The 27,675-nt window shown below is 47.6% G+C and overlaps 1 protein-coding gene across 11 annotated transcripts in view; it reads right to left on the minus strand.

Moving 5' to 3' along the window:
• Window positions 1-27,675, minus strand: part of LOC127008646 (CUGBP Elav-like family member 4) — a 146,000-nt gene that overhangs the window by 98,785 nt on the left and 19,540 nt on the right. For 4 of the 11 annotated variants that reach the window (XM_050880934.1, XM_050880945.1, XM_050880936.1 and 1 more), the window contains exon 1: window positions 1-181. This exon is cut by the window's left edge and continues 343 nt beyond it. The exons of 1 other annotated variant lie outside the window; for it this stretch is intronic. The gene's annotated coding sequence lies outside the window, so the exon portion shown is untranslated. 6 more of the 11 variants (XM_050880932.1, XM_050880944.1, XM_050880935.1 and 3 more) reach the window with 6 other exon arrangements.

Genomic DNA, 27,675 nt, shown 5'->3' on the forward strand with positions numbered 1-27,675 from the left:
AGGCGCCGCCGGAGACAAACACGGATGTGCGTCGTGTCCACACAGACCGCCGGAGGTGCCGCATGAGGGGGCGGGGCAGGTGGAGGAAGAGGAGGTAGCGGTGGTGGTGGTGGTGGGGGCAGAAGGAGGAGGAGGATGCTGGGGAGCCTAGCACGGTGCTCTGCAAAGTGAATTATGGGTAAGGTAGGTGTGTGTGTACTGGCCTGGGCTGGGTCACGGCCACAATCACTGCTGGGGGAGGCGGAGCGGCGGGCGTGGGGCCGAGGATGCTGCCATCTTGTTGTGTCGACGCTGCTGCCGGCGCCACGCACTACGCCCTTTGGCCTTTCCTCTCCCTCTCTCTTTCGCTCTCTCGCTCTCTCTGACTCGCTCTCTCTCTCGCTCTCCCTCTCGCTCTCTCTCTACCACCTGGCACACCTTCTCAGCGCAGCGCAAACCCGGGACTGGCGGCGACTCCTGGTCCGGCCCGCTCAACACTGGTGCCGCGGCGGTGGTGAGCACGCCGGTGAGGGTGACAGGGGAGAGAGGGAGAGAGGGAGAGAGAGAGAGATAGAGAGAGGGAGCGACACACGGGAGGGGCCACAGAGGGGGGAGAGAGAGAGAGGAGAGAGGCACAGGTAGGAGAGAGGTAAGGGATGGAGGGAAGACAGGTAGGCAGGAGAGAAATGTGGTTCAGAGGAGAGGGGCGGGGATGGAGGTAACAGGTAGGGTGGAGAGAAAGAGAAAGAGATGGAGACAAAAAGAGAGAGAGAGAGGGAGAGAAAAAGGGGGGGAGGGTGTTGTGTCGGCCGAGGGTGAAATCTAATATATAAGGTGTTTTCCAAGATGAAGGGAGAGAGAGAGAGAGAGAGAGAGAGAGAGAGAGAGAGAGAGAGAGAGAGAGAGAGAGAGAGAGAGAGAGAGAGAGAGAGAGAGAGAGAGAGAGAGAGAGAGAGAGAGAGAGAGAGAGAGAGAGAGAGAGAGAGAGAGAGAGAGAGAGAGAGAGAGAGAGAGAGAGAGAGAGAGAGAGAGAGAAGGATATCAAACTAGGGTGAAGGAGGAGGAGGAGGAGGAGGAGGAGGAGGAGGAAGAAGGAGGAGGAGGAGGAGGAGGAGGAGGAGGAGGAGGAGGAGGAGGAGGAGGAGGAGGAGGAGGAGAGTGCATCCGGGCAACGTGCAAACAGGTAGAATGAGACGGAGGACGTACGTAGGTGGAAGAGAGAGAGAGAGAGAGAGAGAGAGAGAGAGAGAGAGAGAGAGAGAGAGAGAGAGAGAGAGAGAGAGAGAGAGAGAGAGAGAGAGAGAGAGAGAGAGAGAGAGAGAGAGAGAGAGAGAGAGAGAGAGACAAAAAGAGAAGCATCACCCCCTCTTCCTCCCCTCTCCATCCCTCCCCTGTCTCTCCCCTTCACATCCCTTCCCCGTCTCTCTCCTTCCCTATATGACTCGTGTAAGTGGGGCAGCAATGGAGGTGTGTGAGGTGTGATGTACCTGCGCCAGAGTGATGGATGTGATGATGCCGTCGGTGGCCCGTGAGACACCTGGGACCATCTTCTTTAAGGTTTGCACGCCGACTGTCCTGCCTACCCGCCTACCTGCCCACCGTGACTCCAGGTAACGACTGCATGCGTAAGGGAGGGAGGGAGGGAGGAATGGAGGACGAGGAAGGAGGGAAGAAAGGTACAGAGGGGAGAGAAAGGAGATAAAGAAAGGGGAGGGAGGGAGCAATGGAGGACGAGGAAGGAGGAAAGGATTGTACAGATGTGAGAGGAATGGAGGACGAGGAAGGAAGGAAGATATGTACAGAGGGGAGAGTAAGGAGATAAAGAAAGGGGAGGGAGGGAGGAATGGAGGACGAGGAAGGAGGGAAGATATGTACAGATGGGAGAGAAAGGAGATAAAGAAAGGGGGAGGGAAGAGGAAACGCAGCTGGATGGACAGGTCAGGAATAGGATGATGATGATGTTGTTGATTATGAGTAGGAGGAGAAAGATGAGGAGGAGGGAAAGATCTTAGGAAATGTGATGGCGGGATGGAGGAAGGGAGGCAGGAGTAAGGATGGAGGAAGGGAGTTTAGGAGTAGCGATTAACGGGCTTTTAGGAGTTTAGGAGTAGCGATTAACGGGCTATTTTTTCCTTATCTTTGACTACTGTATGCACGAGAGAGGGAGTGAGGGAAGGATTAAGGAAAGAGAGAGTAAGGGAGGAGTAAGGATGGCGTGGGAGTTTAGGAGTAGCGATTAACGGGCTATTTTTCTTATCTTTGACCATTGTATGCATGAGAGAGGGAGTGAGGGAAGGATTAAGAAAGGAGGGAGTAAGGGAGAAGGAGTAAGGAAGTTCAGGAGTAGTGATCAGCGTCATTTTTTGTTCATTTCTTTTTCTTTTGCTTGCCTGTCCCCTTGCCTAACTTCCTACCTCCTCCTGCCTCCCTACCTCTCTGTCCCTATCCCTTATTGCCCTTGAGCTGTGTCCCTTACTGTTAAAAATAAAGGAAGGAAGGATAGGAATGAAACGATGGGGAAAGGAAGGAAGGGTAAGTTGATGGAAGGGATGAAGGAAGGGATGGAGAAGGAAAAGAGAGAGAGAGAGAGAGAGAGAGAGAGAGAGAGAGAGAGAGAGAGAGAGAGAGAGAGAGAGAGAGAGAGAGAGAGATCGAGAGAGAGAGAGAGAGAGAGAGAGAGAGAGAGAGAGAGAGAGAGAGAGAGAGAGAGAGAGAGAGAGAGAGAGAGAGAGAGAGAGAGAGAGAGAGAGAGAGAGAGAGAGAGAGAGAGAGAGAGAGAGAGAGAGGTGATAAAGAAAGGGGAGGAGAGAAGAAACAGATGAGAGGATAGATCAGGAAAATAGTCATGAGGAGAAGGAGAAGGAGGAGGAGGAAAATGTAAAGAAGTGAGAGAAGGGAGATAAAGGAAGGGGAGAGAAGAGAAAACATAGAGGTGGGAGGTTATGGAGAAGATGATGATGATGAGGAGGAGAAGGAGAAGGAGGAGGAAGGGGTGGAGATAGGGGACGAGGAAAGGGAGGGAAAGATAGAGAGGAAGGAAGAAGGGATGTTGAAGGAAGAGGAGGTGACAGGGGAGGATGAAAGGGAAGATGGAGAGAAGGAAGAAGGGATGATAAATGATGATGATGATGATGATGATGATGATGATGATGAGGATGAGGAAAAGAACTTCGGACATGGCAGTGGTAGTTCCCGTAGGTTTCTCTTCCCTCTAAAATAGTTAACCTACTTGTCCCCTCCTGCCCCCCCCCCCCACTACCTGCTCTCCGTCCCCCTCCAGGTCATAAGAAATAGCTGCCCATACCATGTCGACAAGTTCCCGGGCTCCGTTTTCTTTCACCCTCTCTCTTTTTAAGGGGCACTCAGGTTTTTGTGATACTCTTCTCTCGTAGCCAAAAGAAGAAGAAGAAGAAGAAGAAGAAGAAGAAGGAGAAGAGGAAGAAGAAGTGTTTTGTTTGATATTCTTTATTCTTTTCTTCTTTTCTTTCTTTGTTTTTTGTTCTTTCATATTCTTTTCTTTTCCTTTTTTCTGACACTTCCTTCGGCATAAAAAAATTAAAGAAAAGGCAAATAATAGGAAAGTGAAATGCTGGAATGTTAGTTAGTTTGTCGGTTACATGTTGCGGTACTGAATGGCGTGGGAAATGGACTTAGGACAACAACAACAACAAGAACAACAACACAAACATCACCAACAACACAAACAACAACAAACGAAACGAAACAAAACAAGACTTGGCACAACAACAACAACAACAGCGACACACACACACACGCACACACAAACACCCCCATACACCCCCACGTCCCCCCCAACCCCCAAAATGCACCCTTACCTGCCCCCCCCACACTCCCACCCCCCAAAAAAAGACTACAGTCCCTCTCTCTCAAAAAAGACGTGGATAAAAGAGACGCAGGCTAAAAAAACAAACTCAGCTGAATATTCTGGGCGGGGTTAGGCAAGGTCGTGAGTGCTGGTCGGGAGTCGGCAAGTTAAAAAGTTAGGTGACTCACTAGGACCGAGAGAGACTGGGAGGATTGGCAGAGAAAGAGACGGAGAAAGAGAGGAATAGAGAGGCGCGAGGGAAGGGGGAAGGGAGGGCGTGGGGATGAAGGGGAGAGAGAGAGAGAGAGAGAGAGAGAGAGAGAGAGAGAGAGAGAGAGAGAGAGAGAGAGAGAGAGAGAGAGAGAGAGAGAGAGAGAGAGAGAGAGAGAGAGAGAGAGAGAGAGAGAGAGAGAGAGAGAGAGAGAGAGAGAGAGAGAGAGAGAGAGAGAGAGAGAGAGAGAGAGAGAGAGAGAGAGAGAGAGAGAGGAAAGGGAAGAGGAAGAGGAGGACGTAGCTATGAAGGGGACTATGTGAGAAAGGAAAAGAAAGGGAGAAGGAGAAAGAGGGAGAGGTGAAAAGGGAGTGAGAGAAAGAGGGAGGTTAAAAAGGGAAGAGAAGGACGTGAGCAAAGGAAAGAAAAAGGGAAGGGGAGAGAAAGAAAAGGAAAAAGAAAAGGCAAGGAAAGAGAGAGAGAAGAGAAAGGGGAGAGAGAGAGAGAGAGAGAGAGAGAGAGAGAGAGAGAGAGAGAGAGAGAGAGAGAGAGAGAGAGAGAGAGAGAGAGAGAGAGAGAGAGAGAGAGAGAGAGAGAGAGAGAGAGAGAGAGAGAGAGAGAGAGAGAGAGAGAGAGAGAGAGAGAGAGAGAGAAGGAGAAGGGGAGGAAAGGGAGAAGAGGAAAAGGAAAAAAAGAGGAAGAGGGGAAAGGGGAGGATGAAAAGGAAAATGACGAAACAAAGTAAACAAGAGGTAAAAGAAACTGCAGAGAAAGAGATGTGAAGGGGAGGAAGCGAGGAGAGAAAAAAAAAGAAGAAGAGGGGAAGGGGGAAGAGGAAGAGTGAGAGAGAGCGAGAGAGAGGAGAGGGGGAGACCTGGGGATAGCAGGATTTAGAAGAAAAGAAGGAAGAGAGGGAGAACTAAATACGAAAATGATGAAGAGGAGGAGGAGGAATAGGAGGAGAGGAGGAAAGAATAGAGAGGAGCAAAGGGATGATGAATGAGAGGAGATAAGACGAAATAACACAATAGCAAGAGGGATAAGAGGGGAGAGAGAAAGAAGGGAAGGGAAGAGGGGAATGAGAGAGAGAAGGAAGAGAAACAAAGGTGGGATGAAGGAGGGGAGAGAGCGAGTTGACGAGAAGAGAAACGGAAGGAGGAAGACGAAGGACAGGAAGGAGAAAGAATATATATATATATATATATATATAGATAGATAGTTATATAGATATATATATATATATAAAGAGAGAGAGAGAGAGAGAGAGAGAGAGAGAGAGAGAGAGAGAGAGAGAGAGAGAGAGAGAGAGAGAGAGAGAGAGAGAGAGAGAGAGAGAGAGAGAGAGAGAGAGAGAGAGAGAGAGAGAGAGAGAGAGAGAGACAGAGAGAGAGAGAGAGAAAAATAACAATAATAATAATACAAAAAAACAGAAGTAGTGGAAGAAAACCCAGAGAAGGAGGAAGAAGAGGAGGAAGAAGAAGACGACGAGGAGGAGGAGGAAGAAGAGGAAGAGGAGGAGGAGGGAGACCTGGTATATGGCTTGAATATTTGATCTGGCCTAAGTGACTATCCTAATACACCATTCATGTTTGATGGCTGACTAGCTTGACTTGGCCCGATGGATGTATGGGAAACAGAGAGGCATGGAGGGGCGGAGAGAAGAAAAAGAGAGGGAGGGAGGGAGGGGAGAGAAAAGGAGGAACAGGGAGGTATGGGTAACGGAGAGGCATGGAGGGGCGGAGAGAAGAAAAGGAGAGGAAGGGAGGGGAGAGAAAAGGAGGAACAGGGAGGGAAGGGGAACGGAGAGGCATGGAGGGAGGGAAGACAGATAGAGAGAAGGAGGGAAAGTACAAGGGATAAAATAGTTCAGAGGGAGAGATGAAGGGAGAGAAAGTGGGGACAGAAGAACAGTGAGGTAAAAGGGAGAGAGAAAGGAGGGAAGGAGGGAAATGAAGAGGGGACAATGGAGAGAAAGAAAGTGAAAGGGAGAGAAGAGGGAGAGAATATTAGGGTAAGAGAGAGAAGGGGAGGGAAGGTAGGAGGGAAAAAAATAGTTCAGAGGAAGGGAGAGAAAAGAAGAGACAATGAGGGTAGAAAAGAGAAGGGGGAGGGAGAGTGGAGAGAGAAAGGGAGGTAAGAGGAAAGAAGAAGGGAAGAAGGAAAGGAAAAAAGGGGTGTGAGAGGGCAGGAATGAGGGAAGGGAGAAAAAAAAAATCGAGGCAGTGAATGGGAGAAAGAAGGAGGAAGAGGAGGAGGAAGAAGAGAGGAGGAAGAATGTAAGTAGGTTGGTAAGGAGGAGGAATGGAGGGTATTGATTTCTTCCTCCATCCCTCCATTCCTCCATCCTTCCTCCCTTTCGCTTTTAATACTGATTTTGCTTATTTTGTGTCTATATTTTTGCTCCTCTGTCTGACGATCTAATTTCGACGAGTGTTCTGCCTCGGGGCGTCTTAGTGTGAGTATGTGAGTATGGGATGTGCGTGGGACTACCAGGTGTGACGGGCAGGTGCTAAAGGCTTGCGCGGGACAGGTGTGTGTATGGGAGGTGTGTTTGAAGGGCGCAGGTGAGAGGGAAAGTGTGTGGAAGCGACAGGTGTGGAGAGGCCGAGGAGGATGTTGAGTAAAGGATGTGAAAAGGGGAGGGGGGTAAAGTGTGTGTGTGTGTGTGTGTGTGTGTGTGTGTGTGTGTGTAAGGATAACGAGTAGGCGTGTGTGTATTTGCAACAGAAGGCGTGGGGAGGCCGGGGAATGTGTGTTTGTTTGTGTGTGTGTAGGGAGGGCGGAAGGGTGGAATGGGTAATGGGGGGATGCAAGGGGATGGGGTAATAGGGAAGAGTGGGGGAGGGGGCGAGGGGGGAGAGGGGGAGCAACACTGATGAGGAAGAAATAAAAACACTCTGACGCCATAATAATATTTCACGTTATTAATTACTTCTGGAATTATTTACACACGGAATCATGAAAAAAAAAATCCTGTAAACCACAAATTTTTCCTTCACAGAATGTCGGTGGGAATAATTTGACTCCAAACTGAGCCTTTTCCAGTAAATACTAATTCCGCGCTAATGGCACCCCACTGGAAATAATTTGGGCTGAGTACACTGAACCCGGAGGAAAAGGGAACCCGGAAAAGGACGCGAATATTTTACACGCGTCCCGGAGTGGCGCCCTCACGGAGAATTTACACATATTAATAAATGTATGAAGTTTGCGTGCGTCGGGGCAGCCTGAGGACGCGGCGGCGGCGACTACACGCACACAACACAATGCTCAGTGCTCTCCTCTCCTCCCTTACACCTGGCGGGTTCGCAGACACACTAAGACAACGGCGACGCAGGTGACAAACACTAGCCCCCCCCCCCCCTTCCCTTCCTTCCCTCCCCGGCCCGGCTCGCATCCTCCCCTCGCCTGGGATGTGTGGACGGCTTTCCTTCCTGGACTCAGACGGCCGATGCTATGCCGCGTGGCCGCCGCGTGCCGCTCGCCCGATCCCTCAGCCTTCAGCCCCGGGACGAAATCTCACCCCCACGGCCCTCCCCGCCCTCCTATCTCAGTCTGACCCTCCCCAGCTCCACCCCAACACGGTCCTCCCCACTCGCCTACCCCTGTCTGATCCTCCCCGGTCCTCCCCACTATCCTACATCCCCAGCCTCCTTCCAACACCCCTCCCCACCTCTACCCCCGACAATCCAACCCCAGACGAAATCTCAGTCGCTGTAAGACCCTCACTGACACCCCACCGCACCCCTGTCCCTCCCCGCCCCGCCCCGCCGCCCGTCACGAGTTATACCCACAATAACGGTGATAACCCGACCAGGCTGCCGAGACGCCCCAGTTATCTCGAAGAAAAATATCTCACTTACGGAAAATGGACCGGCGGGAGGAGGACCCTTTAGGCGAATTAGGAGAATAAATCACGTCCATCACAGCGCCGAGGACACAGCACCATGGTTCGAGCCCCGCCGCCGTCCGAAACCCACGGCCGTCCACAAGTAATTACGTACACACACAAAACCCACGTACACACTCCCAGACGCACATACACACACAGGACGGGTGGTCGGAGTTGTACGCAGAAGTTCGGGTGTATATTACTTATCCAAGGCGTGGACGTGTGTGTGTTGTATGTGTGTGTGTGTGTGTGTGTGCTCGTCACTCTCTCCAGCTCCCACACTTTCCATTTTGCACACACACACACACACACACACACACACACACACACACACACACACACACACACGAGCAGAAATAATTAACATGCAGGTCAGTTGTCACCCACACGGCCTAGCAACACACACACACACACACACACACACACACACACACACACACACACACACACACACACACACACACACACACACAGGGACGAACGCAACCCAAAATAAACCACCACTCCATGAAATATAAGCAAGAAAAAAAAAAGTGAAAAAAGAAGTATATTATTGGGCGCAGGGAAACAAAAGAACGCCGAGGAGGAGGAGGAGGAGGAGGAGGAGGAGGAGGAGAAGCAATTTTCCTTAATAAAATACGCCATTTGGAGAGCCGGATCCTCTTGGTGTTATGTAATAGTATTCTGAAAAAAAAAAACTTCGAAAAAAAAGAAAAAAGAAAAAAGGAATTCTTCATCATAACGACGCAAGAAATTCAACTCCCAAAAGGTTTCTCGCGTTTTGACCAAATTTAATTCCTTCCCGTCGACTGAAAATTATGGAGGATCCGTCACCGTCCCCCACCGAACTCCCATCACCCGTCACTGCGTTAATTCATCCATCACTTCACCCCATCCACTGTCTATCCCTTCACCCGTCTAACCCGTCCATCTCCAAGCTCCCGTCACCCGTCACTCTGCGTTAATTCATCCATCACTTCACCCCTTCCACTGTCTATCCCTTCATCCGTCTAAACCCGTCCATCTTCGAGCTCCCGTCACCCGCCACCCACCTGAACTCACCCATTCCTTCACCATTTCATCCGTCAAAGCTTTCTGTCACCTATCCCTTCATCCCCCCTCACCCGTTAAACTATTTCGTCACTTCACCCTGTCACCCATCACTCTATCACCCGTCAAGCCCTTCCGTCACTCCACTCTGTCACTCATCCTTTCATCCAATCCATATTACACCACTCTTTCATCCGTCAGTTCATTCCGTCACCCGTCATTTCGTTCTGTCACCCGCCACTCCACCCTGTCACCCGTCACTTCACCCAGCCCATATTACACCCTTTTGTCATCCGTCTGTTCACTTCATCACCCGTCAACTCATTCCGTCACCCGCCACCCCACATACGTCATTCATTCCCTCATACGGTCAATAGATAGTCCACCTTCACCCTGGCATCCATTCTCCGCCTCGTCACCCGTCACACCTATCAGGAAATAAATAAACTCAGACGTAGAAGGAGTAAGACAAATATAATCCTTTCCTTATATTTTCCCCCCCCCCCCCCCTCTCTCTCTCTCTCTCTCTCTCTGTCCATCCCTTTGCTGCCATTTTCTCTTTTAATTCAGAATTCTTCCAAAAGTTCTCCTTGCCATAAAACAGAGTCTCCCTTTTATTCTAAGCAGGATTTTTAGCTTCGTTTTGCATTATGGATCACTTCTAAAGATTAAATAGACTGTGTGCTGAGGAAAAAGAAGCTTCAAATCTATCACAGGGGACTGGAATTAAAGGAGGGCGACTGGACACACACACACACACACACACACACACACACACACACACACACACACACACACACACACACACACACACAGAAAAGGTGGTTAATAATGAGTTTGTGAGTAGGGTTAGACTCCTCTCTCTCTCTCTCGATAACTCTGACATCTGTTTAAAAGACTACTAAGCGTGCAGCAGTAGCCACTTCCTGCATAACGCGCTAACCTAACCAATTATTATTATTATCATATAAATTAAGCGAATTTCAATACATTGGCCAGTTAATTTATGTATATTTGACTGTATTCCCTCAGTGGCGTACGCTAAGTGAGTTATGTCTTCTATTAATGTATGGTAGCCCCCCCCTTCCCTTCTCTTCTCTTCCCTTCCCTTCCCTTCTCTTCCCTTCGCTTCCCCTCTTGAGGCTCCTCTCTTACTCTCATTTTTTTGTGGTAGTTCTATTTTCTCCTTCCCTCCTCATCCTCCTGCTCTCTTCTCTCCTTCTTTCCTGTTTTTCTTATCTCCCTATTCTCTTTCTCCTTTTCCTCCTCTCCCCCTTGCGGATCGTCCCTTCCTCTTATTTTTGTGTTAGTTCTTCCTCCTTCTTCCCTTCTCCTCATTCTCCTGTTCTCCTTTCTCTTTCATGTTTTCTTTCTTCCTCATCCTCCTATTCTGCTTTCTATTTCCTTTCCTCGTTTCAGAGTTCTTTGTAACATGTTTTTTTCCTCCCTTTTCCTCCTCCTCTTCCTTCTTTCCTTTATTCCTTTTCTTCCTATTCGCTTTTCCATTCCCTTTATCACTTTCGCCTTCCTTCGTCTCATAGTTCTTTGTTTCATGTTTTGTCTTCATCATTTCATCTGTTTGTTGGTAATTTCTCTTTCCTCTTTTCTCCTTTTCTTTATTCCCTTTTTCTTTTCCTTGATTCTTTCCTTCTTGAGTTCTTTTTCAACTCCTTTCCTCCTCCACTTTGTTCCTTTTTCCCCTCCAGTTTGTGTTTTTACGTGTTCCTCCTCCTCCTCCTTCTTTTCAATGTCTTTCTTTCTTTCCATCTTTCCTCGATATTTCTATCTCACTTCTCTCTCTTTCTCACCTAATTTCCTCTTTACTCTTCTCTCTCAACCTATTTTCCCTTCTTTCTCTCTGTCCTACATTCATTCTTTACTATCTCCCCCTCTCTCCTCTTCTATCTATATCTTCCTCTCTCCTCCTTCCTTCCTTACTCCTGAGCCTCTTTCCTCCTCCCTCCTTCTCCGCCTTCCCTCACTGTCTGCAACCTTCCTTCCCTAATCTCTTCTCATCCCTTCCACTCTCTCCTTAGGCCCTCCTTCCCATCTGTTCCACTTGCTCGTCCTTTCTTCTCTCCCTTCTTCGTTCCCGTCCCTCCTTGCTTCTCCTTGTACGTGGGTTGTGGGTAATACTAGTGGGTGGGTTGGGGGGATGAGGATAGAGGCATGAATTCACACTCAAGACTTCCCTTTCTCTCTCTATCGTTTTTTCTCTCTTATCTTCGTCTCCATCATCCTCTAACAACCCTAACCTCGTCCCCTACCACCTCTTCCTTTTCTATAATTGGAAGACATATAGACGAACGCGCTGATAAGATGATGCTTGGGAGGCGAGAGCAAACACTCATCTCCCCGCCTTTAATAAAATATCTCACTCGTGCGGTCTACTTAAACCTCCCCTTGAATTCCCCTGAATCTTCGTCCCGTTTTCTTTCAAGTGCTTCTCAAGGGGGTAGGTAAGTCTCCGGTGTCTCCTTCCCTCTCCCTCTCCCTCTCTCTCTCTCTCTCTCCTCCTCCTCCCCTTTCTTCCCCTTCTCGCCCCTAAAATATGCACCCACTCGGGGCCTTCCTTGTGAGGGGCGAGATAAAGTTTTCTTAAATCAACACAAACCTGATTAGTTGAAATGTAGATCGTGGCGTCTTCTTCTTCCACACTGAATATTCTGTTGGTTCGTCACGCCACACGATAACATAAGAAAAAACTATGTATCACTTATTTCTCCCACAAACTTTAATGGACGTGTTTACTTTTTCGTTTTCTGTTTTATTTTCTTACTTCGTCATCCATTCCAACTCGATGCTCTGTCTTTCGTTTTGTCTGTCTGAATGTCTGCGTGTTTTAATTTCCCGTTTATTTTCTCTCTTATCCATTTCGTCACAGTCCCTCCTTCGGTTTTGTTGTTCCTCCTCCCTCCATTCTATTTCTCCTTGCCCTTTCTTTCCTTCCATCCTTCAAGATCTCTCTCATTGCTGTCTCTCACCTAGTTTCCTCTCTTCGAATCTTTCTAAACCTTTTCCCTTTTTCTTCTACATACACTTCTTTCCGTCCGTCTGTCTGTCTATTCCTGCTTTCGTTTCGGTCTTTTAGTCTGTCTGTTGTGTGTGTCTGTGTGTCCTATTTTAACTTTTGTATCAGTCCCTCCTTCGGCTTTCTCTGCCTGTCTCTTTACACGTCTTTCTGTCCGTCTGTCTGTCTCATTCTGCTTGCATCTTGGTCCGCCAGTCTGTGTGTGTGTGTGTGTGTGTGTGTGTGTGTGTGTGTGTGTGTGTGTGTGTGTGTGTGTGTGTGTGTGTGTGTGAGTGTGTGTCCCCAAGGTCCTGGACGCCAATATAAGCGAGACTCCCCTAAGCAATATCTGACAGAGTAATGGCGAAGAAAACGAGGAGACGCCAGTAAGTAAATAAGTGGAAGGGGGACGAGACTGTGAGGCGGGGACTTGTTGGGCGTGGTAGAGGAGGAGGAGGAAGGAGCAGTAGGAGGAAAAAGAAAAGGAGGTGAAGGACAATACACACACACACACACACACACACACACACACACACACACACACACACACACACACACACATGAGGTAGAGGCAAATTGTGAGGTATGAGGTATGCGTTGGTGGTTGAGTTTTCACGTTTATCATCTTCACCCAATTATACCGGATGGATCGGCCACCTGGGAGACTCGAACTGCTCATTATAAACACGAGGAGCGGCTTACTGGAGAGGGCGGCGAGGTACTACTGTGGCGGATCGGCCTATACGTGATGCTGTGGTGATAATGGTGGTGATGATGTGTGTGATGGTGATGGTGGTGATGATGTGTGTGATGGTGATGGTGGTGAGTGTGTGCATGGTAAGTAGAAATTAAGATTTTTTTTTACAACAAAGGAGACAGCTCAAGGGCACAAAAAAAGGACACAATAATAAAAAAAAAGCCCGCTACACGCTGCTCCTAAAAAGAATCCAAAGAGGTGGCCGAAAGAGGGGGTCAATTTAGGTAGAAGTATGATAACCTGTTTCTACCTCCCCTATCCCCCTCCTTCCAGCCTCCTCTACCTTCCTCAGCCTCTCTGAACTCCTCCTCTTTCCTCCTACCTCCTTCTTCCAGCCCCCCTTTACCCTCCCTCAGCTTCTCTAAACTTCCCCTTTCCCCCTACCTCCATCCAGCCCCCTTTACCTCCCCCAGCCTCTCTAAACTCCTCCCCTTTCCCTCTACCTCCTTCTTCCAGCTTCCCCTACCTCCCCCAGCCCCAACTACCTCGATTTCCAAGTCCCCTTCTAACTTCCCCAGGCTCTCTGACCTCCCCCAGTTCACCCTTCCTTCTTTTCCCATTCCGTTTACCTCCCCTACCCCTTCAAACCTTCCCCAGTTCCTCCTACCTTCCCCAGGCTCTCTTACCTTCTTATCTCCCCCAGTGTCCTTACCTCTCTTTTCCAACTTCCTCCCCAACCCGTCTACCTCTCCCAGCCTCCCTACCTCCTTTTCCCTACCCCCCTTACCTCCTCTACCTCTGTCAATCTACAAGTGCTTCTTCCTTCCCTTTTACCTCCTTTTCATTATTTACTCGTCTCAATGGGAGGAGGCGTCTTGGGAGTGGGCAGTGGGAGGCGCCTTCGGTCGTTGATTTGTAATACAGCATTGACACGATTTACTGTGCACTTTTTTTTTGTCATAAGGGAAGGGTATTTTTATATTTGCATCTGTCTGTCTGTCTGTCTCTTAACCCACTACACACACACACACACACACACACACACACACACACACACACATACACACGAACAGTTTTCTCTCCTCAGATGCAACAACACATTCTTGCTTCAGTTTTATTTCTTTTACTTTATCTCTCGTTCCTGTATTTCCCGAGCCTGAGTTGTAGCCCTTTATTTCAGCGTTATATTCTCGGGACACTTTTCCTGAGGTGCCGCCCTTTTCCTGCCCCGCCCCGCCCCGCTAACACCCCGTCCCACCACCACTTCGCAAGACCAGAGCGGGCAAGGCACAGACGGCAGGCGCTTCGCTGGACCATTACAAAGTGACGACCTTATCTTTGCAGGGCGATACAGATGGATCTAAAAGCTTGACTCAGCCCCAAACCCACCCTGAACACCCCACTGCCTCTTCTCCCACTTCACCCCCTTCGAAACTCCTCCCACTCGCGCCCCGAACGATAAAAATAAAACACGACCCAATTATCTTCGGGTTTGGTGCCTCTTCTGTCTGGCTTAGCTCCGGCATTCCTCCATCCCTTTCTCCTCTCTTCCCTGCCCTGCCCAACCCGCCCCACTTCACCGCACCAGCACTTAAAGCAAACGCGGCAAGCTCATACCGTAGATTTTAATTACTCCTCACCACCGCTGACTAATATAAACGTATCTATCCCTCGATCCACCCCATACAGTCATTTAGTTTAGGCTTCTTTCTCCCTCTACGCCTCTTTGTGTCATCCCCATGTACGATAATCCATAAATTTTAGGAGTTAAGTAAATAGTAAACGTGTTAATGGGTCTGTTACTCTTGTTTAGTCGATATTCACGTGTCCTATATAGAAATACCTGCGTACTTGTGCCCGACAGGTGAGTATGGCGTGTTAATCAAAGCCCAGGTGGTGTTGGTTATTAAGATTAAACACTGATGAAGTAATAATTAGTAAACGTGTTAATGGGTTCCTTAATTCTTTAGTTAATATTGACGTGTCCTATATAGAAAGACCCGTGTACTAATGCCCGACAGGTGAGTATGGCGTGTTAATCAAAGCCCAGGTGGTGTTGGTTATTAAGATTAAACACTGATGAAGTAATAATTAGTAAACGTGTTAATGGGTTCCTTTACTTTTGTTTAGTTAATATTGACGTGTCCTATATAGAAAGACTCGTGTACTTATGCCCGACAGGTGAGTATGACGTGTCAATCAGAGCCCAGGTGGTGTTGGATATTAAGGTCAGAGAAGGAAAGAATCGTTATTGCCACTTTGCACCCGGTTCCAATAGAGTTTTTGAGAGGCTGGCAAAGGGCGGGAGGAAAAAGTAATGCGAGAAAAATTAGTCCAACGAGTGGCATGTCTTAAAAATGGACGAAATGAAACTGCCAACAACACGAAGGGAAAAAAAATGAATGAACACTACAGAGGCAATATGGCGCAAACACACACACACACACACACACACACACACACACACACACACACACACACACACACACACACACGCAGCAACGATCCACATGAACTCCATATCACACACTTCAATTTAATCACACACGCAAACTTAAAAAAAAAAAAAAATCCCCCTTCCCCCCACAAAAAATATATATAATTGGAGCTTTTATCCACTACAGTCCATCATTATTTATAGATTTTTTTTTTACCTACCCTCCTACCCCCCAGCACCCCCCCACCCGCCTCCCTGCAAAAGCCAATTCCACTCTTATCGCTTCCATTATGTAACGTTAATTTTCGGGGCCAACTTTGATTTTGTGTTTTTCGTTAAATGGTCGCAATTTTTCACTCAACTTTCCTCAAATTAGCGATGTGTTAGTGTCGTGTTGTTTTTATTTGGTGTGTGTATGTGTGTGTTGGTGTGTGTGTGTGTGTGTGTGTGTGTTGCTGGGATCTCTATTTCTCTCTCTCTCTCTCTCTCTCTCCCATGGGAAGGTCGCCTGCAGGGTTTGAACAGAGGAGACAAACTTGGATTCCTTTTATCACTGGAATTTCAAAGCTATTTTTTTATTATGAAGTTATATTTCTCTAATTTATACCAAAGTCAAAGGTTCACTTTTACTTACAAGTTTAGAGAAGGAATAAGAGATCTCTCGGATGAGGATGAGGATGAGGAGGAGGAGGAGAAGGAGAAGGAGGAGGAGGAAGAGAAGAAGGAGGAGAAAAAGGAGGAAGAGAAGAAGGAGGAGGAGGAGTAGGAAGATTTAGAGGAGAAGGAAAGGGAGGAGGATGAGAAAAAGGAGTAGGAAGAGAAGGAGGAGGAGTAGGAAGATAAAGAGAAAGAGGAGGAGAAGGAAAGGGAGGAGGAGGAGGAGAAGGAAAGGGAGGAGAAGAAGAAGGAGAAGAAGGAGAATTCGTGATAAAAAATAATAACCACATAACAAAACACAAATATAAATAACGAAAAAAACAACACTTCGCAATAATTTACTTTTCTAATCAACAGAAATAATTTGAAACTGTTAATAATTATATTTTAATGATTTTTTAACGGTGGAGAAGCGCAAAAAAATCAGTAGAGAGAGAGAGAGAGAGAGAGAGAGAGAGAGAGAGAGAGAGAGAGAGAGAGAGAGAGAGAGAGAGAGAGAGAGAGAGAGAGAGAGAGAGAGAGAGAGAGAGAGAGAGAGAGAGAGAGAGAGAGAGAGAGAGAGAGAGAGAGAGAGAGAGAGAGAGAGAGAGAGAGAGAGAGAGAGAGAGAGAGAGAGAGAGAGAGAGAGAGAGAGAGAGAGAGAGAGAGAGAGAGAGAGAGAGAGAGAGAGAGAGAGAGAGAGAGAGAGAGAGAGAGAGAGAGAGAGAGAGAGAGAGAGAGAGAGAGAGAGAGAGAGAGAGAGAGAGAGAGAGAGAGAGAGAGAGAGGGGAAGACTAAGAGTGAGAGATAGAGGGAAGGGAAGGGTTGGAAAGAAGGGGAGTCTAGGGATGGAAGGGAGAGAGAGAGAAGGGGAGAGGGAAGGGAAGGAAGGGAGGGGAGCTTAGAGTGATGGGGAGGCTTAGAACGTCATGGAGGGATGGAGGGAAGGTCGACAGGGAGGAAGGGAGAGAAGGGGCGGGAAGGGAAGGGGTAACTGAGGGAAGCTTCGAAGATCAATTACTGTAGAGAATGGGAAAGAGGAATTAGTTGAAATAAATGGGAAAAAAACAGAAAAAAACAATAAAGACGTGAGAGAATTGAAAAGAAAGAAGAAACAGGAAAAGGAAAGGAGGAGGAGGAAGGGAAATGGAGGGGAATATGAGAGAAAAAAAAAGCATAAATTTAACCTACGAAAATAGCCTAATAAAATGGTATATGGAGAGAGAGAGAGAGAGAGAGAGAGAGAGAGAGAGAGAGAGAGAGAGAGAGAGAGAGAGAGAGAGAGAGAGAGAGAGAGAGAGAGAGAGAGAGAAGAGGAGGAAGAGGAGGAGGAGGAAGAGGATAAACAGAAATCTCCCGGATAATTTAGGGGATTAAGGGAACACAGGGGGAGGAAGAGGAGGAGGAGGAGGAGGAGGAGGAGGAGAAGGGAGACAAGGACGAAACAGAGGCACCGGAAAAGTAAACAAAAACGGGAAAATGGAGAGTATTAAATGGAGGAGGAGGAGGAGGAGGAGGGGGAGGAGGGAGGGAGGAGAAGATGACAAATATGTGGTTGATGAGGATAAGAAAAAAAAAAAAACTCTTGTGGATGAGAAAGAAAATGAGGATGAGGAAGATGATGGAGGAGGAAAATGAGGGAAAGACAGGGCGGGATGGGAGAGGATGAGAGCGAGAGATTGAGAGGAAGAGAGAGGGAAGACGAAAGGAAGGATGCAGAGAGAAAGAAAGGGAGGGAAGGGAAGGAGGGAGGGAAGGAAGGACAAGGGCGGGCGATTTCTTCGGTTTCATCAAGGGAGTGAGTCAGTTTGGAAGGAAGTTTAGACATTATTCTAGACTGTTATCTTCATCCACTTCCCTCCAGTAAAACTTTGGCCCCGTCTGAAATTGGAATCATAAGACGAATACACTTCACTGCCCGTTCGGAAGGGAGGAGGGAGGGAAGGGGATAGAGGGAAAGGAGGGGGATAGAGAGGGAAGACTGACAGTGGGAGAGAAGGACGAAGATAGGAAAGGAAACTGACGAGGAGGAGGACAGAAGATAGAAGGGTAGATGGACAAATAAAGGAAGGGAAGAGGGAGGGAAAGGGAAGGAGGAGAGTAATGGGAATGATATAGAAAGGGAGAGGAAGGAGGAAAAGTGAGACGGGAAGAGAGAGAGAAGGAATGGATGAAGGACGGGAAGGGAAGAGGAAGGGAAGGAAGCGAACAGAGGGGGAGAGAGAAGGGGAATTGACAGAAGGGAAATGGACGGAGGAGGAAAGAGAGGGAGACTGACAGTAGGGGAAGAGGAAAGAGAGACAGGAGGAAAGAGGAGACAGGGAGAGATAGAGAGAAAAAAGATGAATGAGTGTATGGAGACGTTTAAAGAATAGACAGAAGGGGAGAAGGAAAAGAAGGAGAGGTAAGGGAGGGAGGGAGAAAGAGGGAGAAAAGAACTCGTTGCTGGAGGGAGTGGCCCGTGAGGGAGATGGGACAGCCAGAGACAAGTCATAAGGGACATGGGACGACAAAAGAGGAGGGGGAGGAGATAAAGAAAACGGGGGAAGGTAGGATTCTTTTAGTTCTTGAGGGTAAACAAATGTAAACTGTAATGTATGCCGCGACGGAAGATTAAACTTTAGTTGAATGGAAAATGTACATCTGACAAAAATTGAAGGAGTACTTGAAGAAATTAAATGGGAGAAGAAAAGGACGAGGAGGAGGAGGAGGAAGAGGCGGAGGAGGAGGAGGAGGAGGAGGACGAAAAAGTAGAAGAATGAAAACCAAAAAAAGGACACTAGTTGAAGAAGAGGAGGAAAGGAAGACGAAGATGATGATGAGAAAGAAGAAATGGAAAAGGGAACGATGGATAAGGAGGAACAATAATGATAAAAAGTTGGATAGAAGAAAAGAAGACAAGGAAGAAAAACAAAAACATAACAACATAGAGTATTAATATAACAGAAACGGAGATTAATTTAACAAGAAAAAAAATAATAAAAAAAATGCTTTAGACAGAGTTCCCAATAAACGAAACGGCTCCGATATTTACAAGTTGAAACATCGAAGAAAACAGAAAGAAAAAAAGAAGAAAAACTTGTCCTTTGATCGTAAATAAAGAGGAGGAACAAAGAGAGGAAGGGAAGAGGAAGGGAAGGGGATGGAGAAGGAGAGATAACGGGAATTGACAGAGAAAGGGAGAGGAAGGAGGAGGAGAAGGGAGACAGGAGGAGAGAAAGAGACAAAAGTTCGAAGTGACACATTTGTACGAAGAAGAAAAAACAACAACAAAAAAAATAATAATAAAAAAGAATGGTGGAAAAAAAACGAGGATAAAATAGAGCAAATATATACGAGAGGAAATCCAATTAAGTTTCCCTGTAAATGTAAACAACGACTGAGAGCGCGTACACACACACACACACACACACACACACACACACACACACATACACACACACACCAATTATTGTGGATTACTCTATGTTACACAATCATCAGAAGCACGTACACAATCTCTCTCTCTCTCTCTCTCTCTCTGGATGCATGATACACTAACAACAACAACAACAACAACAACAACAACAACAACACACACACACAAAGTCACAAACACAAACAGTATCTCTCTCTCTCTCTCTCTCACGATGCATGATACACTAACAACAACAACAACAACAACACACACACAAAGTCACAAACACAAACAGTCTCTCTCTCTCTCTCTCACAATCAATCACAACATGGTCCAGAGTCACACCCGCTAAATCCCGACCACCATTTGGGGTGTGAGGGAGCCGATCGTAGCCTCCTTTGATCTCCGGGTTCGAGTTATCAGCGGCCCTTGCTTTGATATGCTTCCCCGCGGTTTTATATCACTTTTTTGACCGCTAGTTGATGCTGTTTGGCGTCTATTTACATCTATGTGTCTATCTATCTGTCTCTGTGTTTTCTTTTGTTTTTTCGACTCTTCGCCTTTTTTTTGGGTGGGTGGGTCTGTATTTGTGTATGTTTGTGTATGTTTTCCTTTCTCGCTCCTGTCCCTTCTTTCTTTCTTTCTTCTTCACTTTTTTTTTACCCGGCAGTTGTTATGCAGTCTCTATATCTGCATGCATAACTTTCTTTTCTTCTTTTTCTTCATTTCTTTTATTCGATGTTATTCGGTGACCTCATATTTTCACACGCGCACAAACTACACTGAAATCATAAGCTGAAACGTCAAGAATAATGCAAAACCAGCCGAGGAAACGAGAGCAAGACAAGATCCAAGCGTGTTAGGTCCTCAAGGGTCACAAGGCTTGAAGATACAAATGCTAAATGATATCTAGAAAACCAGGAGGATGGATAACCAGGAGCTCCCTCAACCGTCTGTCCCTCTGGCGGCCAAAGTGAGAAGTCTCCGCTCCAGCACTCGACGCCAAACTTTCCTTGAGGGCGAAAGAAAAGCCGGAAATGAGGAGTGAGAGAAGAATGATTTAGTCGTGAGGGTTTGAGGGAGGTGAGAAAAAGGAGAAGGAGACGAGAAGAGGGTGGGGAAGGAGGGAGAAAGAAAGGGAGGGAGTAAGAATAGGGTGAGTAAGGATGGGGAAAGGAAAGGAAAGGAAAAAAAAAGTGAGATGAGGAGAGGGAACAAGGGCGTGGAAGGAGTTGGAAAGAAAGGAAGAGAATAAGGAATAGAGTGATGAAAAAGGGAGAAAGGAAACGAGGAGAAGAAACAAGGACGAGGAAGGAGGAGGAAAGAAAGGAAGGGCATAACAAATAGGTTGAGAAAGATGGAATAAAGGAAACGAAGGGAAAAAAGTGAGGAAAATAAATGTATGGAGGGATGAGGGGACAAGAAAAGGGCGGAAATGAAGGAACAAAGTGGAAAGGAAAGGAATTTGGAATAGGCTGAGGAAGGAGGAAGAAAAGAAGACGAAGGGGACAAAATGTTAAATGTGAGGAAAAAAATATAGGATGAGAAGACAAGAAAAAGGTGATAAAGAGGGGAAGAACAGATAATGAAGAAGGGAAACAGGTAGATGTTGTAGATGGATTACGAAAAGGAGGAGGAGAAGGAGAAGGCAGAGTCAGAGGGAGGAAAATGAGACAGGTAGGCAAGAGGAGGAGAAGGAGGAGGAGGAGGAGGAGAGACAGAGGGGGTGAAAAACAAAGTGTGTAGAGGAAGAGAGAGGAGGGAAGAAGCAAAAAAAAAAAAAAAAGAGGCTGTTAGGAAGGGACAGATTTGAACGACATGAGGAAGGGTGAATGTAAGGGAGGGAGAGAGAGAGAGAGGGAGAGAGGGAGAGAGGTGAGTGGCAGGTAAGGGAAAGGTGATATGACGGGAGGTAGTGAAGGAGAGCAATGAAGGTGACAGGAGGGAAGGGAGGAGGCGGAGAGAAAGAGAGAGAAAGACAGACACGCGAAAAGATAGAAGACCACCGAAAGAGGAAGAAAAAACGGAGACAGACAGATAGAGAGAAACAGAAAGATCAAAATAAGCTATGAGAGGATATGGAAAGACGAAAAGAGAGTGAGATAGAGAGATAGAAGTACTTAGAGAGAAACAAAGACAGAAAGAAAAACCTACAAAATTAAGTCGACCAAAACCCAAAACCGAACCTCACAACGACATACAGAAACACAGCAGTACAAAAACATACTTATGGGATAGACAAGAGGGGGAGGTTCGGCCCATAGGAGACGCAACACACGAAACCCTTTTAGTATATATTGATTAGGCAACAGCGTAACCCCCTTTCGGTACCGTCAGCGGGTGCCTTTCCATCTGCTGACGCGGCCTGACAGCAGAGGCATCCGGGCTGGCATTATTTACAAGAGCCTGATGCAACCTGATGCCGAGGGGGAGAGGAGACATTGGAGGGAGAGGGAAGGGTAGGGAGACGGAGAGAAGGGGAGTGAGAGAGGGGAAGGGAGGGAGACGAGACACTGAAGGGAGGAAGAGGGGCGCAGGGCGAGAAGGGAGAGAGGGAAAGGGAGAGAGACGAGACACTGAAGGGAGGAAAAGGGGCGCAGGGAGAGAGGGAGAGAGGGAGAGAATGGGAGGGTAAGGGAGAGAGAGGAAAAAGTGCAGAGGAACGGTTGCCGGATGAAAAATATAAAGAACGTGAGACTGAAAGAATGGGATGGATGGAAAGGGAGAGCGTGAGGGAGTGGAACGGCAAGGGAGAGGAAGGGAAGGGATGGAAAAATGTAAAGGGAGAACAAGATGAAGAAAATCATAAAAAAAGAGGAAGAACAAGAAGATGAAGGAATGAAAAAAAAAACAGAAAGGAAAGGAAAGGGAAAGAATAGGAAATAATAGTAAAGAAAGAGGAGGAATGAGAAGAAGGGAAGGGAAGAGTAAGATGGAAGAATATGGATGGTGTTGAAAGGGAGGAGAGAGGAGAGAGAGAGAGAGAGAGAGAGAGAGAGAGAGAGAGAGAGAGAGAGAGAGAGAGAGAGAGAGAGAGAGAGAGAGAGAGAGAGAGAGAGAGAGAGAGAGAGAGAGAGAGAGAGAGAGAGAGAGAGAGAGAGAGAGAGAGAGAGAGAGAGAGAGAGAGTGTGTCTGTGTCTTGAGTATTCCTAAGGGGCAGAGTAGAATGTAACTCTCTCTCTCTCTCTCTCTCTCTCTCTCTCTCTCTCTTTTGCGATGTCACTTCAAGACCTTAAAAGAAGAAGAAGAAGAAGAAGAAGAAGAAGAAGAAGAAGAAGAAGAAGAAGAAGAAGAAGGTGGAGGAGGGAGGAGGAAGACAAGAAAAAAAAGAGGACAAAAAAACAACAAAATAACAATAAAAACAAAACAACGATGAAGAAAATGAAGAAAAGAAAGAGAATAACGAGGAGGAGGAGGAGGAGAACGAGGGGAAGGGGAAGGAAGGGGTCGCCATTCCCCAAGTAAGGTCCTGCACGATTGGGGAGGAAGGGGAAGCCATGGCAGGGATAGTTTGCTGTACTTGTGGACGACAGCGCCATTAAGTCTACCCGCCAACCCCTGGAAACCCCACATTCTTGCTAACTGAGGAGGAGGAGGAGGAGGAGGAAGAGGAAGGAGGAGGGAGTGTAAGGGAGGAGGGACAGGGTGTAAGAGAGAGAGAGATGAGGATGGTAAGAAGAATGAGAAGGAATAGGAGGAGAATGAGGATGAGGAAACAGAGGAAATGGGGAGGAAAAGGAGGAAGATAGGAGATAAAAATGGGTAATGTATATAGATAGAAAGATGAGGAGGGTGAAGAGGGAAGGTGGAAGAGGAGGAGGGACAAGGATGAAGGGAGGAAAAGGACACAGATGGATGAGGAAGAGGAGAAGGACGAAGTGGAAGAGGAGGTGGAAGCAGGTGAGGTGGAGAGAAGAGCAGGTGTGTGTGAGAGAGAGGAGAGAGAGAGAGAGAGAGAGAGAGAGAGAGAGAGAGAGAGAGAGAGAGAGAGAGAGAGAGAGAGAGAGAGAGAGAGAGAGAGAGAGAGAGAGAGAGAGAGAGAGAGAGAGAGAGAGAGAGAGAGAGAGAGAGAGAGAGAGAGAGAGAGAGAGAGAGAGAGAGAGAGAGAGAGAGAGAGAGAGAGAGAGAGAGAGAGAGAGAGAGAGAGAGAGAGAGAGAGAGAGAGAGAGAGAGAGAGAGAGAGAGAGAGAGAGAAAAGAGAATCGTTTGTAACCAGACAGAAGGGAAACTAAAAAAAAAAAAGAATAAAAGAAATAAGAGGATAAACATAAAACAGAAGAAAGAAACCTCCAAGAAAAAGGAATAAAACAACAAAAAGAAAACGTATTAACAAAACAAACATTATGAGATGAAACAGGAAATAGCAGGAAATGTTGAAGAGCTGGTAGAGAGATGTTACGTCAGAGCATAAGCAGACCAGTAAGAGGATAGCAGGAGGAGGAGGAGGAGGAGGAGGAGGAGGAGGGGGAGGGGTCATTAGGGAGGGGTAGGGAGACTCAGTAAAGAAGAGAGAAAGGGAGGAGGAGGAAGAGGAAGAAGCAGAGAAAACAGGAGGAGGAGGAGGAAGAGCGGGAGAAAGCGTCATGATGTAGAAAGAAGAGGAGAAGAGTAGAGAGAAGAAGGAGGAAGAGTAGCAGTAACAGGAAGAGAGAGAAGGAGAAGGAAGAAGAGCAGGAGCAGGAGGAGAAATATGAAGACTGGAGAAGAGAGAAGAGGAGGAGGAACAAGAGAAGAAGGGAGGAGAGAAAAGGAGAGAGAGGAAGGGAGAGAAGGGGAGAATCACCATAAGAGAGGTGGTAGGAAGCGCAGGAGAGAGAGAGGAGACGGAGAGGAGAGAGGAGTTTCAGGAAGGCCGGGATTAAACAGCCAAGAGGAGGAGGAGGAGGAGGGGAAGGAGGGGAAGGGGGAGGAGGAGGAGGAGAGTCTATTGTCCCCTTGATGGATGCCCTGGAGCCGCCCGTGAGGCAGCGCTCCCACTTAAATGAATTAACCTTATGATAACACTCGCTGAAAAGGCCCTCACACTACCTTAATTAAATGAGCCCCCAAGTCCACGGAGCCTCACGTCTTGAGTACCACTGTTCCGCCCCGCCCCACCCCGCCCCGCCCCGCCCCGAGGTTGTAAATTCAGCGCCATTCACTTGTGGACACTCGCCGACAGGGTGCAGGACTAACCGGGTCGAGGCAAGTAATAAGAACACGTAAATTCACTTTCTGGAGCTTGTATTTCCACCAGGTGACGTTTGCTATTGTTGTTACTGTTGCTGTTGTTGTCGAAGTAGTAGTAGTAGTTGTTGTAGTAGTAGAAGAAGCAGTAGGTTTAGGACTGCTGTTGGTGATTCTTCTTTCCAAATCCCTTCAAGTCCACGCGTGATAATTTGAGTTCACTTCACGTCCCGCAGCCTCGGAAGGGAGAGCAAGGGTCAATCTTAATACATATCGGCGCCCATGCATACATATCTGAGGCTTTCTTAGGAGTTTAGGGCATTTCTAGAGGTAGTTTCGTGACCCTTCTTGTAGTTCGACCCTTCTTCTGTACCATGAAACCTAAACACACAGTCATTAGAACCCGATTGATCTTCTGTTCGGCATTTAGGAATAGTTGATGAGGGAGGCGGAACCCAAGGCAGAGCGCGCGTCAGCCGGGCCGCGGGGAGGTGGTGGCGCGGGTCGCTTGAGTGGAGGGGTTGCGAGGAACCTTCACGCCTCGTCCCCTTGCCCGACGCCCGTAACGCCCCGACACCAGCCAGCAAGATTACTTCCTGACGAGGCCACTAACGCAGCCATGGAGTGTGGTGGCGGCGGCGGCGGCGACGGTGGTGGTGGTAGTGTTCGTCGTTCTTGTTACTTATAGCGGTGGTGGTTGAGGTGGTTCGCTGTTGTATCTACTTTATTGTTGTTACTTCTTCGGTTGCTAATATCACTTTTTTTTTTCTTGATGTATAAGGTTGTTGTAGTAATAGTAGTGGTGGTGGTATTAAGACGCCTCGCCATCCGAAACTGACCTCTCTTTCGGTCACTCCTTCTGTTCACTTTTGCAGGAGCGGCGACTAGCGTTTCATTTTTTAATTTTTTTTCTTTGTTTACTGCCTTTGAGCTTTCTCCTTTACCGTAAAAAAAACAATTTCTCATAGGTTCGAATTGTATTATTGCTGTTTTTTCTGATATATAAGCTTCTTTATTGATATTAGTGATAATGCTTGTAGTTTATCAATCCTCAACTATTTTCACAACCCATCATAAGAATATAAGACGAACAACAGAGGCAACATACATCACGGCAGCAACTATAAATAAAAGTCGCCTGCGCCACTAAAGAGCTGGGGTCGTCCAAGAGGCCCCTTAATTGAGCTTACCGGCGCTAAGAGCAATAACAACAACAACAACCGTCTTCGCAGGTAACGCAAGGCTCCTCAGACCTCGCACACACGTTGTCTGTCTGTCCTTAATCCCCGCAAATGTTCCTCGTGGGGCCGCGGCGGAGGCTGCACACTCAACTCTTGCCATTCCGGTCCGGGGAGTGAAAAGTGTGGCCGGGGAAGAGCAGAGAAGAGAAGAAGAGAGAACAGTGAAGAAAGAAGTAGAGAAGAGAAGAGGAAAGAAGAGAAGAACAGTGAAGAACAAAGGAGAGAAGAGCGGAGAAAGGAGGAGTAGTGTTTTCTTTCGCACTAACTGCTTATTCTGGTGTAAAAAGAGCAGAGGAGAGCAGAGAACAGCAGAAAAGGGCAGAGAGGAGGAAAGAAGAGCAGAGTAGAGCATTTTCCTTTACCCTTCACTGCTTCCTCTAATGTAAAAAGTGCAGAGAAGAGGAGAAAAGAGGATACCAGAGCAGAGAGAGAGCAGAGAAGGGCAGAGAACAGCAGAGAAGAGAAGGGTAGAGGATTTTCCTTTACCCTTCACTGCTTCCTCTAGTGTAAAAGGTGCAGAGAAGAGGAGTAGAGAGGATGCCAGAGCAGAGAGAGAGAGCAGAGAAGAGCAGAGAACAGCAGAGAAGAGAAGGGTAGAGTATTTTCCTTTACCCTTCACTGCTTCCTCTAATGCAGAAGATGCAGAGAAGTGGAGAAAAGAGGATACCAGAGACAGAGAGAGAGAGAGCACCAGCACCAGCAGCAGCACTAGTCAGCACCAGCCCCAGCGAGCCAATTCCCCGCATGGAGCACAAAACTCAATCAGCGGAATAAAACCTTTCATCCTTCACAAATTAACCTGACGACAAATAACTTTGCAAAAATAATTAAGAACGGAAATAATTCTAACCGGCTTCATTGTAATCAAATTTAATGGAACCGAATGTAATTTAGTTCATCCTCTCCAAACCCAGTTAACTCTTCAGCGGGAGACTCCTCGGGTTCGGCGCTGGGAGAGTTCGGCCCCAGCGTCCCCCCTTCGGCCCCCCCTGTAACCCACACACACACACACGCACACACGGGGCCGGAGTTGTCACCTGACGGGTTTATTATCGCGGCCACGACCACCCTCCTCCTGACGCGCCCATTCAAAACGTGGAAAATAAACTGCATTCTTTTATCTCATCTGATGCTGGTGGTGATGTGTTCTCTCTCTGTTCCATCACTGACCCAAATATCTCTGTTTCTCGTGGCGTTCCTTTTCACAACGTGCAAAATCAACCGCGTTCTTTTAATTCAACTGATCCTGGAAGTGCTGCGTCCTTTCTCTCAATCTCTATCTCTCTCCCTCTCCATACCATCACTGACCCAGAAATCTTCGCAAATCATTCTCTCTCCAATGAAGTCCAGCCTCCATCGCCCACTTTTCTACCAAGCTTTCTCCTCTCCTTCACCCCTCCTTCAGGTCTTCTACGCCTCCGCTGCTTACCACTCTTTCTCCTACCAACCCTCGCGTCTCAACCCTTCCTTCAGGTTCTCTACGCCTTCGTCTGTTACTCTCGCAGGCTGTCAACCCATCCCTTCGGCTTGAGCATTGCGGGAAGCGTCCTCGGCGGGTGGGCACAGCAGACGGCGAGACAATGAGGGAAGTGGAGAGCGAGATTAAGTTAAGTTCGGTTGCATTAGGTTAGGCTTGAGGAGTGTGTGCAGGAGGCTGTGAAGAGGGGATGAGGGGGAGATGAGGGATGGAGGATGGGGGAGGGCAGGGGAAGGGGAGCAGTGTGAGGGGGATGAAGAGGATGAGGATGTAGGAAACGGAGAGTGATGGGAGAGCGGAAAGGGTGTCATTGGGAAGGGGAGTAGGAAAAAAGGGAGATGAGGTAAATAAAGGGAGTGTTAGGGGGATGAAGATAGGGTGAAGGGAGGGTGTGAAGGGGAAAGAGCAGAGAAAGGGAGTAAAGGTTAATAAAGGGAGCAATGAAAAAGGGGAGAAAAGGGAGAGGGGGATAAAGGGGAAGTTTTGAAGAGAATGGGGCAAGAGAAGAGACTAAAGGGAAGGGAAAAGGGAGAAAGGGAAGAAAGGGAGAGTATTGAAGGGAAGGGGCAAGGGAGGAAACTAAGGGAAGTATTAGAAGTGAGAACTGAGGGAAAGAGAGGAGGAGAGAAGGGGAGAATTTTGAGGGAGAGGCTGCG

This window comes from Eriocheir sinensis, chromosome 38 (assembly GCF_024679095.1).
Source record: "Eriocheir sinensis breed Jianghai 21 chromosome 38, ASM2467909v1, whole genome shotgun sequence".
Lineage (NCBI taxonomy): Eukaryota > Metazoa > Arthropoda > Malacostraca > Decapoda > Varunidae > Eriocheir > Eriocheir sinensis.